The following is a 15619-nucleotide window of genomic DNA, read 5'->3' as shown; positions in this document are numbered from 1 at the left end:
GGCCTTTCCCTCCTTCCTCTGGAGCAATAAGTATAGATTTCCTGTTGGCATCAAGTAGAAGGCATCCGACATTATCAATTTCCACCAAATATAGAAGGTCAAATTGTGATGAACTTTTAAGCGTCCCATCTTCTTCTACACCTGTATGGCATGCTAATGATCATTACCAAGTTCACCATTTACCACCAGTAACCTCACAGTGGTATCAGAGCAAGCACAGTAATTTCACATTACAACAGGGAAATACTGCATCATGTTTTGATGCTTTTTAAAGTACACTTTATTTTTTTTTTTACTGTGACCAATGTGTGCTTCATAGCAGGTGCCTACTATATTATTCCAGTTGTAGCAAAAGGAGACAACTATTCATTTAAATCAGTTCACAGCTGCTCACAATCAACTGGCAAGAGTTGGATTAGAAAATGCAATCAAACCCCATCTCCATCAGCAGCAGTCTCTCAAAAGTTATTTTTAATATCAGTGGGGCTGCTTCAAGTAATAAATAAAACAACCCCCAGGCCTTCTTCACTTTTCACTTCATACAACAGTGATTTCTGGGCGAATGCCCGGTATATATTCCTGGAATGGATGGAACATTAAAACTGATGATCTCTCAAGTGCAGGGCAGGAGACAAAGAGAAGTTACCTGCTGGCCAGGATGCCCCTAGCAATACCCCATGAGGTAGAGTGTGACAGTCCAGTCCAGTGGTGAGGCATTCCAGCTAGTGCTCTTATGTGTCTCTTGAAATGCTAAGGCGCTAATAGAATATCTCTTCACCGTGAAAGGCAATTTGACAAATACAGTGGCTCAGCTGAGCTGCTGCTGCAGACCATTTTAAATAGGGGCAGGTCAATCTGCATTCTCTTGGAGAGAATGCCAGACTGTGGTACAGATAGATAGTTCCAACTGTCAAATATATAATGCAGGATATCTGTCATGAGCTGTATGAAATGGGAGATGGTAACAGAGGAGATAAATGCTCAAATTATCTGGTCTTTTTATCCTCAGCCCTGAGTGGAAGTTAAAAAATACCTGTCCAATTTTATGTTGTGGAGCCTAATCTCTGGTTTGTCACTTTCACATTTAGGTGTGAATGATTGTTAACAAGACAGCATTGGATTACGCTGTATCTCATGTAAAGAAGATATATGTAGATACTTTAAATTCTATCACACACGGCAATATATGAAGTCTGAAAGCCTCAATTTCAAAAGGAGTCTCTTAACGCTGTATATGCAATTCATTGTGCACAGGTTTTAGAACTAATTATTGTAGACTAACTGCAGATATATGTGGACATTGGGACGTGAGATATCTAACTACTCCATTGGACAAATGGATGAGGTGTTACCCTCAAAGATCTCATCTGAACATCAGCATAAAATATTAGAAATTTCACTGAAGTTCTTTCACAATGGAATCCTGTGGCACCTTAAGGACGAAAACATTGTGGGTATAAGTTTTCGCGGGCTGGAACTCATGTCAGATTCATGAAGTGGCACCAAGTATAATGCAGTTGAGCAGGTATAAATATACATGCAAGGATGGGCATGTTACACAGTGCTTTTTTGTTTAAAAAATTAAAAAAAAAAAGAGGAACCAGTACTCAGATGGATCCCCACCTATAGCTGGGGTTGCTGAGGTTCTGGTACTTAGTACTAGCAAGAGACAAAGATGAACTATAGGTAGGTGAAAAGGTATCTCCTTCAGGTGCATCCTGTTCTTCAGCCTCCTCATCCTGGGCCTGTAAGTGAGGGAGACTGGAGTGTTATGGAGGGCAGTGGATTAGGCAGTCTAATGTTCTTGGCCAATTAGGTGGGAGGGGTAAAGGAGATGGCAATGACAATTTGGGCTGCCAGACATGCATGTCTATCTCTAACTGGTAACATGAAGGTGCAGCTTTAGAGAGGCATGGCAAAGGGTCATCCTGCTCATCATCATCACCCGAGAAAGGTGGTGCATCACCCTGAGGTGATGACGTGACTCGGTCCTGACCTCACTGGGGTTCCCTCAGAACCAAATAGGGTAGCCCCTGGTATAGAAGCAACTGCCAGGTCCACTGGTCTGGTGAAAATAAGTTGTTACTCACTTTGTGCAATAACTGATGTTTTTCGAGATGAGTGTCCCTGTGCATGTTCCACTCTAGGTCAAGGTATGTGCGATTTTGCACACCATATTTTTTAAGAAAATAAGCTTATGACAGGAATAGCACATAACTGAAATATGCTCTATATGAAATACTTCATGTGACATGTCATTGGAAAGGTTATAATCTACTCAATGTATATATCATACTTGTGTGCATGTATTGTTTCCGTATTTGAAGTTGGAAATATGAAGTATAAGCCTGTGTTACTAACGTAGTCATGACAAACAAGGGTCATTAATAATACTCAAGAACTTAATGTCTCAAAACTCAGGATAACAATCTGTGAAAATTCCTGTAAGCCTTGGAACAGGGACTATGGTGGGTCCTTTCAAGACATGTGTCCATGCCACCTGATGCTGGAATCCATATTGGATGCTGTATTATTCCACAACTGCAGAGGGAAAGTCTGAACACAAAGGATTCATGCCTTTTGTAAAACCTATTTAAGGGTGGGAAGACAGGTAATGCTGGTTGCCAGTTCTCCCTGGCTAGCGACCCAAGATGACTACTGGAAACTACTAAGAGTATAGTGGGGGAAGGAACCGGACCCTGGCTGGAAAAATGTCTAGTCTGTGAAGATTATTAGAACAACTTTGAGTGTGAAATATTACATATAACTAGTTTCTTTAACATTTTTAAACTTTGCTTGCATATTCTGTTTTACTTTGCTTAGTAACCTATTCTGTTCTCTGTGTGCTATCTTATGACCTCTTAAATCCTACCTTTTCATACTTAATGAAACCAGTGTTATTTAATAATAGACGCAGTGCAGATAACTGTTACCTGGACTCTGAGCATCTCTCTCCTAATATTGAAAAAAGAGGGCAAGTATGATCTTATACTCTATAGAACTCTATACAGCATAAGCCAGATTTATTTAGGATTCATCTTGCAGGGGCGCTGCATATTTGAGTGCTGGGAAAAGGTCTCACACAGTGCTGCTTTCAGTGTGCATCTGTAGCCTTCAGGGTGTGACCCTGTCCCGGTGTTGTGACAGGCTGGAAAGGGGCGTGGAAAAACTTCTGTTTGAGGAGAGATTGAAAAGACTGGGACTTTTCAGCTTGGAAATGAGATGATTAAGGAGGGTTCTGATAGAGATCTATGAAATCATGACTGGTGTGGAGAAAGTAGGAAGTGTTATTTATTTACTCCTCATAACACAAGAAGTAGGGATTACCAAATGAAATTAATAGGCAACAGGCTTAAAATAAACAAAAGGAAGTATTCTTCACACTATACCCAATCAAACTATGGAACTCTTTGCCACCAGATATTGTAAATGCCAAGACTATAACTGGGATAAAAAGCCCTGCACAAATTTGTGGAAGATAGGTTCATCAGTGAGTATTGGCCAGGGTAAGCAGGTATGTTGTCCCTAGTCTTGGTTTGCTTACTTGGTTCACAACTGGTTGGGGATGGAGCACTATTTTAAGCCATCAATGCTCTCCATCAATGGTCCAGGAGCCAGTCATCACCCGGTACAAGTTAAAGCATCCTCGCAGCTGCTCTAAATTATGCACAGCAACCTATAACCCCAAGGAGAAATTCCAGAAAGTATATGTTCCTGGCAAAAGGACATCCCAGTCACAACCTGCAATCCCAATGGGAGGCAGAGTTTGGAAGGGGAAAGAGGATTTAGGAGCTAATACAGGTGCTCTGTGCCAACTCTGAATTGCCTTCTTGAAGGAGAATCTACAGCTAGCCAACTATGGTAGTTTTAGGGCTGCTCTGCTGCACTGGAAATGGACCAGAAGATCCTGCCCAGACTGTCTGAAGTAGTTTTGAAAACAAAGGAAAAACTGAATTAGACTATTAGCTAATGGTCAATCACAGACATGGGAAGACAGAATGCACTTTTACATCACTTTTAAATGACCACAAATTCACTTATATACATTAAATTACTCCTGATAGAGAGTATTCTGTGTCAAGAGAGCAGAATAAGGCTCTCAGACTTGGGTCTTCACTCCATACTAGGGCTCATTCAAGGTAACATAGCATACCAGATACACATAGAAGTCACATGTAGTGCTGCATCATTTACATGATCTGAAATCCCAACATCCCTTGGAATTACAGTACCTGAAAAATCGACACACCTGTTACACAGGGCTAATTGGTGGTACAGGGCTACGCAAAGCAGATGTTTAGCTGATTACTTCAGGGACAACAAGGAAATTTTTCATTCTTCCCCAACATTTTGATAGTGCTTTATTACTTGTCGCATTCTGTTTCCTTATCCCACTTCCACAACACAGTCTGTATACCTCACTGTGATGATCCATCTGCCCTGCCCTGGACCTGCAAGGGTCAATGCCAGCCTTGCGAGAGAGGTGAGACTGAAGAGTGAGCAGCTGCAGCATTTAGCAGGTAATTAGGGCCCAGCAGAGGGCTGTGTAAAAGAGAGTTCCTGGAGGGAAGGAAAGAAATGTCTTGCTGTGGAGTAGGAGAGACCTAGCTGCCAGGGATGCTAAGGGCCTCCTAACATAGAGCAGAGCTGGGGAAAGGCAGGGTGAGCCAGAGGAGCTCTGGCCAGGCAAGCCCCAGGCTGCGGGGCCTTAGATAAGGCCTGAGTGTATGATGCCTCCACCCCTTGCTAATAATGACTAGCCCTTTCAGACTGAAGTTTTCCCCTATGGTAAGGACTAGATCAGAGAGTCTGCAACCTCCATCTCCAAAGCCTCATGAGGCTCTTTAAGGACTTCTTTGTGTACTATACTATACACTGCAAAGTAAAAAAAACAACACCCTCGGCCACGTCTACACTAGCCCAAATCTTCAAAATGGCCATGCAAATGGCCATTTCAAAGATTACTAATGAGGTGCTGAAATGCATATTCGGCACTTCATTAGCATGACACTGGCCACGACTCTTCGAAATTGCTACTTTTCACTGCCACACTGTTCATCCAGATGGGGGTCCTTTTCAAAAGGACCCCGGGAACTTCGAAATCCCCTTATTCCTATCAGCAGACGGGAATAAGGGGATTTCGAAGTTGGTGAGGTCCTTCCGAAAAGGACCCCCATGTGGACGAGCTGTGCGGCAGTGAAAAGCGGCAATTTTGAAGTGCCGTGGCCAGCGGCATGCTAATGACCTGCTGAATATGTATTTCAGTGCATCATTAGTAATCTTTGAAATGGCCTTTTGCACGGCCATTTCAAAGATTTGGACTAGTGTAGATGTAGCCCTCATGATTATTTTTGATAAATGGTGAGTGTCTAAGAGCCCAAAAATGAGCAACTCATATCTAAACAGCAAACAATACATGATCTCAAAATGTTGGATAAGTCCTGCCAGAGTCCTCCAGAGAGAGAGAAGGTTGGGGAGTGAAAGTCAGGAAAACAGGGGTACAAATACACACGTAAAGTGTGAGGAAACAGAATATTTAAACAGTTTGTGAATGTCCTACACTAAATCTGTGTTGCATTACAAATTATTGTGTGTGTTCTGTTCTTAAAATAGCGGTTACAAAAAAGTATAGCTTGACATTATTTGTTTAGGACCATCTTGTATTCACATGCATTGTTGTGCTTGAATTAATGAGTTTTTACCAAATTGGAAAAAATGGCTTGCCTTGCTGTTTTTGTTGCCAACCACTGGGATAGGTGATGACTGGTGGAGGGACACTGACACAAGGTAGGAATGGGGGCTCAGGGTTCCCTAACAGGAGACCCCCAGAAGAGAGTGAGGGCACTGTGGGATGGCAGCAGCCTGAGGGGAGGGCCCTGTGGTCTGGGATTGAAGCAGGTGCTGACATAGGCGGATGAGAACAAGCAGGTAACTGTGGGCAAGACACCAGCTAAAGGTGCTCCAAAGGCTGAAATGAGCTGATTCCCTGAATAACCAGCAAGAGGCACCGCATCAGCAAGTCTCACCCATTGCCTTCACACTTAAAAACCTGAAGTATCTATTTCCCTTATTAAACCATATCACAGTCAGTCAGAGCATTTAATCTGATTCTAGTAGTATGTGTCTGGGGTGGGCTTTTTGTTGTTGGTTTTGTTTTTTGGTTAGGATAGTGTTTGGCATTTAAGCATTAACATTTCCCAATAGAGTTCTTTGAATCCATCTATTCCAAGGGAAATAATTTGCTTAGAGGGAGCATGATCGAATGTTCACTGACTTCTGTGTAATGTTTTATTTCTTCCTTCATTGCTGCAAACTCATTAGAGCCATTACATTTAAGAGTCAAGTAACAGTCTCGTTTGTAAATACTGGTTCCCTTCCATTTCAAACAACACTGGGCTTTAACATTATGCCATATCGGAAGATGCTTCAGTCCCAACAGGAGGCAGATAGATTTTATTTTCACCCACTGTAAATGCAAATATATCTGCTATTTCTACCACCAAAACCAAAACAATCTCTTCTGCATCATAATTATACTCAACCTATTAGAATAAATTCTCGTTAATGGTGAGGCCAGGAGTGGGAAAAGGAGATCATATTTGCAGGTTCACTATTCAGTTTTCTCCTTGCTCTATACTGAAAGCAAAAAGCCAGGAGGGAAAATGTCCCTTTATCACAACAATCACACATTCATCGAAATGTACAAGTTCTGCACAGAGGGAGAAATGTCACTTTTTTCAGATCTTAACCCCTGTATTTGCCATCAGAAGTCCTGACAGTTTTGTATGGCATTAATACACAAGTGTTCCTCTGGGTCCCTCATCTACAAATGATTTGCATGGGCAAATCCCAGTAGTCCACCCCCTCAGATCCATTTGCAGTACGGGGCTCTACAATATCACTTGTCCCTCTCAGCTGCCGTGTGCCAGAAGTTCTCAAAATGGGAAGCTAGCCTGCATGGAGAGATACTAACCACTTCTAAGGCTGATACAAGCCAAGTTCAGACAAAATGGTAAAAAGGATGACTCTCACCCACACGCTATCATCTTTGGCTGTATTATTGTTAAAGATAGGATTTTGTCACACATATTTCAGTAACAGTCACAGAAAGATCACAGCTAATAACTCTTATTTATAAATCACCCTAATACCAGGCTAAACTACTGCTAAAGCTGACTTCTAACAGGGTACGATCCCCTGCAGGGCCTTGTGTTACTGCTAGAATAGAATAAAACAGTGAAAGATTTAGGACAGTAGAGAGACTTGAATATATAGGCTTACAAGCTATAAATCAAATATATATTCTCACAGTGGGCAATTCAGAGCAGAGCTCCTAAAAAGCTGCTACAGTATTTCTCCTTGTAAAGGTGAAGGAAGCATATTTCAGGCCTTTGGGGCTCTCCTTCTGTCTGTGTTTTCCAAATGCGTTGTACAGATGGGACAAGTCTACTGTTGTCTTTCAGGTAAACTAAATTAGTGTAGCTTTAAACATAATCATAGAATACTGTTAAAGGGTTTGTTATACTGATGCATAACTTTCCTCAAAGTACCTTGAGGAGGCACAGCTGGGATTGGGGACGACACTGCTATGCACCATTGGACTGAGGGCACTCCATCGAACCCATCACTTCCTGATGACCTTGAGGGTCATCCCCACAGAAGGAAAAAACTGAGGACTCCTTTTCTTGTAAGAAGTTACCATAACGGGGAGGTGAGGAGACTGACAACTCTGGGCTGCAAATTCACATGTTCTTTTTCCTACAGCTGGGTGATAAGGAGTTTGCACATCTTCCAGTATTGTTCGCTCTAGTTCTTTAGCAAGGTAACTGTCAAAGGATATTTCAGCTTCTGCAACCTTTGTTGTCACTGGGTGGGGGGAAAAGGGGAATGGGAGGTTGTTCTGGGATTGCCTTGGCCCTGGTAACTGTTGGAAGGGGGAGATTGTAGAAGCTTGCATAGAAGGGGATGGGTATCTCCTCCTCCAAACTCAAATCTGAATCTAACAAAATGGTGTCAGCTTCCAGCCCGATCTCTGGGACTGCGACTGTGTCTAACTCCTCCTCTGACACTGTGGCCAGAGGGCTTCCCTTTTCCTCTGTCATACTGCCTGTTGCTAACCGGCTAGCCACTTCCTCCAACTCTTATGGTAGCATCTCAGCTGCTGCCAACTTTCTTGCTTTTTGTCATGAGTCATTGTCCCCTTAACTGAGGGGACCTCTGTTGTCTCCACCAACCCAATGGAAAGAGGAGTCTTCGATAACTCCCTTTCAGGTTTCCTCTCAGCCTGAGGAGATTTCTCTTTCTCTGCACTTTGCACCTCATAACTGACTGAGTCAGAGTCCAGCCCTTTCACTATGTTTTCTCTCTCCCCAGTTCCCCGTACTGGCTTTTCAGCTCTTTAATCTGATCTTGTGACCAAAGCCACAAGTGCTTACATAGCTTTCAAAGGTTTCCTTTCTCTTTCTGTGCCTGAGCTTCCAATTCTGTGTCTTGAATGATAACCCCACTCTATTTTGGGAAGCAACATCAACTTCTCCTCAGAAGCATCACACAACTGTTCTTTTAAATCCTCAATCACTCATTCTTTCTCAGCCACTGTTGCCTGAACCTGTTGAATTGATTCAGTTTGCATGGCAACCATTTTCCTCAAAAAACAACAAATGGTTATGAGAAACTGCATGGCAACTTCTTTAAGCTTTCTTTAAGCTCTACTTTTCCTTTCTTTATCTCACTGAAAGAAAAAAGGCTTACCAAACCTCGTGGATCTCTGTGGTCCTGCAGGCCCTTTACATCCCTTAGTCTCTCCAGGCTGCCTCCATGCAGCTGAACATAACAGCAAATGTATGATTCCAGATGCACCCTATAGCTTTTGCCCACTCTGCCATCTCACTCATATCTCTATATGCCAATTAACTGCTCTGTAGATCACTCCCACAAGAGAGGAGAAAACTTGACTCCAAGAAACTACTGAAACATCACACAATCACTTAACTCTAAAACTGGAAGTTTTACAGACTGGAAGGTGTCCCCTCCTTATGGACAAACACACCAAGAATACTCCAGACCAGTCCCAAAAGTACTTAAAGAAGTCCCAAAATAGAAGGATGAGGGGTATGGATCCTTATCCTCCAACAAAGGCCAAGAGGTACTGGTGGATTAAGAGGTATGAAACCCTATCCAGGGAACCCAAGATAATGTGAGTACTACCCTGGCTGGCTTAGGGCCGTGGCCCAGATCTGTGGGGAGCAGAAAGTGGGGAACCCAACCTGTGTGGATTCCCACTCACCAGACACTCAACGATACCAAATTGAACAGCTTCCCTGTCATTGCAAGGGCGAGTTGCCAGATCCTAACATGACCACTTACCAATAAACAATCAATCCAAGACCCTTTACGCATGCACTCACGTTCCACAAATCCAATAATGTGCAGAACTATATTATAAAGATGGCCGCAGAAGAGTTAAGTATTAAGGTACACAAGAACCAGTTTCCTCTCAGTTTTCCCTCTGTCTGGGCATCGAGCCAGAAAGCAGTTTCCTCTCAGTCTGGGCATCTGGCCAGAAGGACAGAAAGAGTGCAATCCAGACCAGAAGAGGAAATGAGGCACCTAGGCACAAGCACACTAAAAATGCATTCCTTTTAAACCTTAGGCACTGCACACAGACACACAGAAAATGCTTTTCTTATAACAGCAATTACAGATGTTTTTAGCTGGCACTGCCCACAGAAAAATTCTCATTCCAGTGCTGCCACATTTACAGTGAGTTATAGCTGTGACTACCTTGAGAACCAACTGGCTGGCTTGCCACTCTGTTCACCAGAGTGGGGATTATGATTAGGAATAATGAGGATGACACTAAGATAGGAAGGGAAGCAGATTCATTGGAGGGTAGGGATAGGGTCCATAGTGACCTAGACAAATTGGAGGATTGGGCCAAAAGAAATCTGCTGAGGTTCAACAAGGACAAGTGCAGATTCCTGCACTTGGGATGGAAGGATCCCAAGAACTGTTACAGGCTGGGGACCAACTGGCTAAGTACCAGTTCTGCAGAAAAGGACCTGGGAATTACAGTGGAGGAGAAGCTAGATATGAGTCAGTGTGCCCTTGTAGGCAGGAAGGCTAATGGCATATTAGGGTGCATTAACAGGAGCATTTCAAGTAGATCCTTTTATTCAGCAATGGTGAGGCCACATCTGGAGCACTGCATCCAAGTCTAGGCCCCCCACTACAGAAAGGATGTGGACACATTGGAGAGGGTCCAGGGGAGGGCAAGGAAAATGATTAGGGGGCTGGAACACATGACCTGTGAGGGAGAGGGTCAGGTATTTGGGCTTTTTCAGTCCATAGAAGGGCTCTGGTAGCAGCCTCTAAGTATCTAAAGGAGGTTCCAAAGAAGAAACAGAGGCTGTTCTCTGTAGTGACAAACAGTACCACGAGGAGCAATGGTCTCAGCTTGCAGTGGGGTAGGTCTAGGTTGGCTATTATGTCACTAGGAGGGTACTGAAGACCTGGAATGGGTTACCTAGAGAGGTGGTAAAAACTCCATCCCTAGAGGTTTCTAAGTCCTGGCTTGACAAAATCCTGACTGGGAAGATATGATTAGGGTTGTTCTGCTTTAGGCAGGGGGCTGGACTTCATGACCTCCTGCGATCTCTTCCAGCCTCATAATTCTATGAATACTGGTTTGGGAGTTGGCTCACTATGTTATCTGATCAGAAAATCTCTAAGTTTGCCCTCCACCCAGGTACAGATATTAAGACCTAATAGGCTCTATGCCTGGAGGCAGGCCTCAGGAACCACAGGAATCACACATACAATATGGGTAGTTCTGAATCAGAGCAAGTTCTATCACAACTGGTACTAAAAATCACACACAATAAAATATCTACAGCAATGACCTCATAAAGGGGTTTGATTGCCACAGTTAGTAACATAAATGCAGCCTGAATATATACCCCTTGACCGATAGTATTGTGAGGGGATTTTTCTTCCTCAAACTCTTTTCCCCTTTATCTTCTCTGTTCACTACTACTAGCACCTCTTTAAATCTTTTGGTTTTCTCTGCTGTAATATTCTCTTAGCTCTCACTGCACCCCTGGTCCTCCAGCAGAATGAGGCTGGTCCTTCAACTCCTGGAGTCTTCGGGGGGGGACTGTGAGCATGGTGTATACTCAGGCTGAATTTATGATGCCAACCAGGATGAGCGAATCCATTTAGGTGGTTGTCACCTTAGATATTTTATTGCATGTGATCCTAAGACTGACTGCGATAAAAATGGCTCTGATTCAGTACCACCCACGGTGTACATGTGATTGCTGCACTTCCTGAGGCCTGCCTCCAGACATAGAGCTTATTAGCTCTTAATGTCTGCAGCTGGGGTGGAAGGCAAACGTAGAGACTTTCTGGTCAGATAACTTGGCAAGTCAACCCCAAAAAGTATTCCTAATCATATTCCCAACTCTGGTCAACACTATCTATTTTCTACTTCAAAACCTAGAGCCAGAGCTGGTATAAACTGTCACAGCTTCATTAACTTCCATGGGTCTAGTACAGGTTGAAGCTCTCCTATCCGGAACCCTCACATCTAGCAACAGCCATAATCCAGCGTGATTTTAGTTAGCTGGACAACCAATTATTATGTGTGTGGACAAGTTTCCAAAGGTCTCATAAAGTTTGTTTGCAGCCACCAGACCTGGCTCGCAGTGTTATATGCTGTTATTTACCCAAAAGTCTAATAGACCAGTATGCAATGAAAATGTTGTTGATGCTGCTAGATGATATTGACCTCCCATTGTTCAGAAAATTCTCTTGTCTGACACCAGTTAGGTCCCAAGCATATGAGATTAGAGAGGTTCAGCCTATACAATTTATATAATTGAGATTTTGGCCCAAATGCTTGTAGATTAGCAACAAGTCAAAATCCATAAATAGAAGTTTATTTCCATGGCTTCCCTCTACTATGACTTGGGCATAGCCAGGATTCTGAATGCAGAGAACTATATGAAAGACTGAAAAAAGAATATTTAACAGCAAACTTAGAAAAATCAGTTATTACAACAGACACTGTGTGCAACTCCATAGTTACATGGCACTTTACAAAACATAGGAACAGATTCCAATCCAATTTATACAGGTGTCAATCTCAAATTTGTCTATCGAAGTCAAGAATGTCAAAAGATTTATACCTAGGAAATTGATCAATATCTGGCTCACAAATGAGACATGATCCTTAGCCATCTTTAACATTCTATGAAAGCGCTACAAGAAGTGCCTTAGCATAAAATAACAAGATTTTTGCAATTATTTGGATGCTTTCTACACAGCAACCTTTTCAGAACTGTAACTTTTACCAGAATACTTTACCAGAATACTTCAGTCCTTTGCTAACTCTGCCATACTGTGTGAATAACAGAGATTATCTAAAAGTGAGAAAAGACAAAACTAAATATGCATGGTCTTTTCTGAAGAAATCATTATGCAAAAATATTACATTGAACAGACAGCTTGCAGCAACACAGATAGCTACAGTCTTTTCAACCCAACCCTTGAAAATGAAGTTACTCCTCTGATGGGCAGGCAATATATATATATATATATATATATATATATATATGTGTCACGCTTTATAATTTAATTGTGACGTGTCATCTCAAACTCAAGCTTCTTTTTTGCTTAACTGTTCACCAATATTTTTGTCTCTGGGACATGAAGTCACTAACATAAATAAACCAAAAAAGGAACTGTTTTTATAACTTTTCTACAGTTCTAGAACAATGTTATAACTACTACATTAGGTCAACAGTTCTTTCTACATCAAGATTACAACTTTTTTGAGTTATAGCCTCATCCCCACTCCAGCAACTGTACTGGGGGCAAACAGGCTACAGCAGCATAAAGGTGTCTGCATCTGGCAGGATGGGGGTTCCCCTGGCACAGGAAATGTGGGAGACAGTCCTAAGGAATCACTTTCAAACTGTAGTGCATAAGGCATGGTGGGACAGCCCTGTAACATGCAGAACTGCAGAGATTTATAGACAGCTCTTTCAGGAGTCCCAGTTATACAATGAAGCATCAGTGGGTACAAAAGTGGCTTAGAACCATATGAGTCTCTGCACCTCCTTTTCCTCATTTTCAAGACAGTTCACAAGTCTGCCTTGCCTACAGCTCAGGTCTTGTTTCTGTTGCTCCCCTGCCCATTGCAGGCAACTTCAATTTCTAAACAAAGTCTTCTGATGCACTTTTTCTCTCCTACACCCTGCATGACTTTGACCCTTCTTCCCTTCTGTTCTCTGTGCCTGGATCCCCCTCCCTCCTTCCCTAAAGCATCCTCTCTTTCAGGTTCTAGGTCTTCTTTTAAAATCCTCTTTTTAGGTGAGTTTTCACACTGAGGAATCCTAATCCTTTGCCACAGATTTCTTTCTTTTTTGCCTCCCTCTGTTCTTAAAGGTCATCTGATCTTTCAAGATGCACTCACAACTACTTGCTTCCTATTTTTTTTTTAATTTGTTGTAGACGTCTTCCCTCCTCCCCCTTCATTTTTTGCCATCATATTTCCTGTATTAGTTTAATGTAGCATGCAAGGCATCTGGGAGAAGGACAACTTCCTTTCATTTCCTGCACACCACTGTGCATACTTGTTATAACCTAATATATAACTATTAGATAATGATTAACTAGTAGTCTGAAACTGAAATTCAAGTGACAAAAGCCATGTTTCTTTTATGATTTACCAGTATTTATTTTTTCTATTTCTGATTCAATTACTTCTTTGTTTTGCTGTTGGTTTATTTCTCTGCAACCCATCCCCATCTCTTCCATATGACAGCTCTCATTATTTTATCACTGTACAGACTCTGATGTGCTCAGCAAAAGGTGGCACTGGAATTCTAGCAAAATAATACAAAAGTTCATGGAATGGTTAATCTAATGGCAAACAAACCACAATCAAGAGAAGAGCTATAACGTTACCCCAGTGCAGGAATATTCTTTTAACTGAGCTACAAAAGTAAAGAAGATTGGATGTCTCCTAAAGCTGTGATTTCTCCTTCAGTTTAAAAAAAATCTACATTTACTGCTTATGGATTGGACAAGGCACATGACATTTCAGGAAGTGTATTTTCATGTTATTTGACAGAGAATAACATTCATCTTTTAGAGCCGGAAATTACTTGGAAATTAAAGAGAGAGGCAGTAGGGAGAGGATGGAATGGGGGGTGGGGTGTGAGGGTGGTGGTGGTTAAGAGATGAGCAATAGGGAATCCACAAAAAGAAAATAGATTGTTTGGTGAACATTGCCTGTTCCACAGCAATTACAGCTTAGAGACTGGTTCCTAGCTAGGAATTTTCAGAACAACAAGAAGCAATGTGTGTGGAAACCATAACTGTCCACACCAGACCAGCATCTGGATCTGTTAGACAGAACCTCACCAGTGTAAATGTGAGTGGGCAGACAAGTGGTGATGCAAAAGCAAATGATCAGAGGAAAGTTGAAAAGCAGAGCACTGGCCTCCTTCCCCAGGCCTGCCCTGAAGAGCTTTTGGCTCGAGGTTACGGTGAAATCCTGAATGCATCAAAGCTGATAGCAAAACTCTTTGTTCACTTCAATGGGGCCAGGATTTCACCCTTGGAATGCAGGAGCAAGTTTGAGTAAAATCAGGGAATCACTGAGATTTGTGGACAACAGTCAGACTTGAACCCAAACTTTATTTTTAACCTAAACTTGCCTGCCCCTCAACTATACTAGAAAAAATTGGCAACTTCAAAAGGAGAATCAAAGGATCATTTAAAAACCTGCTGAGATGGGCAGATGTGGGGAATGAGAAAACAGAAGGGGAGAGCCAGGAGCTATGGAAATCATTGGCAGTGGAAAGTTGGACTGCTTTAACTAAGTAAGTTTGGAAATGGACTTAATTACATTAAAACTCCATAGTGTGGACACTGTCAAATCAGCTTGAGAGTGCCTTACACTGATACACTGTACACCCATAAAGAATCAGTTTAAGCTAAATCAACATAGAATTCTCTTAAACCAATGTAAATGTCCACACTGGGGGCTGTACAAATTTATTTAGTTTATAAACCAATTTAGTTAAACTGTATGTTTAGGCAAGGCCTCAGAGAGGAAATGGGATGACACTGCAACAGTTACCAGTTTCTTATAAAGAGAGAAACACAATGTGAAAATATCAGAGAGCAAACACTCAGACAGCAAGGGGCGAGGGGGGCATTAGGGAAGTAAGGGGGGGGGCCAGCAACACACACACACACACACACACACACACACACACACACACACACACACACCCTGCTCCTCCCCAAAGAACTCTGCCACTGCAGGACATTGCTTAAATTACACTTAAAGCTTTCCTGTTTTTTCCAACTCTCCAATTTTGGGGGTCGGGGGGAAATGATATTACCCCAGTGGGGGTTATTCTTCCCTTTAGTTCCACTTTGCACAATGGTTTGGGTCAGATTACCAGGTAGGGCCTGAACTGTTATACACAAATGTTGATTCCTCAACAGGAGAGCAAATGTACTTTTGAATTCAAAAGACTTTTTCCCACAGCGCCTTTGCTACTGGTTACTGTGCAGAAACAACAAATCCTTGCCCTGTGCA

At 42.3% G+C, this 15619-nt stretch overlaps 1 protein-coding gene across 5 annotated transcripts in view; it reads right to left on the bottom strand.

Moving 5' to 3' along the window:
- Positions 1-15619, bottom strand: part of MAPK10 (mitogen-activated protein kinase 10) — a 117661-nt gene that overhangs the window by 78092 nt on the left and 23950 nt on the right. The window lies entirely within an intron of this gene.

This window comes from Carettochelys insculpta, chromosome 4, assembly GCF_033958435.1.
Source record: "Carettochelys insculpta isolate YL-2023 chromosome 4, ASM3395843v1, whole genome shotgun sequence".
In the NCBI taxonomy this organism is placed as follows: Eukaryota; Metazoa; Chordata; order Testudines; family Carettochelyidae; genus Carettochelys; species Carettochelys insculpta.
Note: the sequence above shows the minus strand (reverse complement) of the source record. Positions and strands in the feature narration are given on the sequence as shown.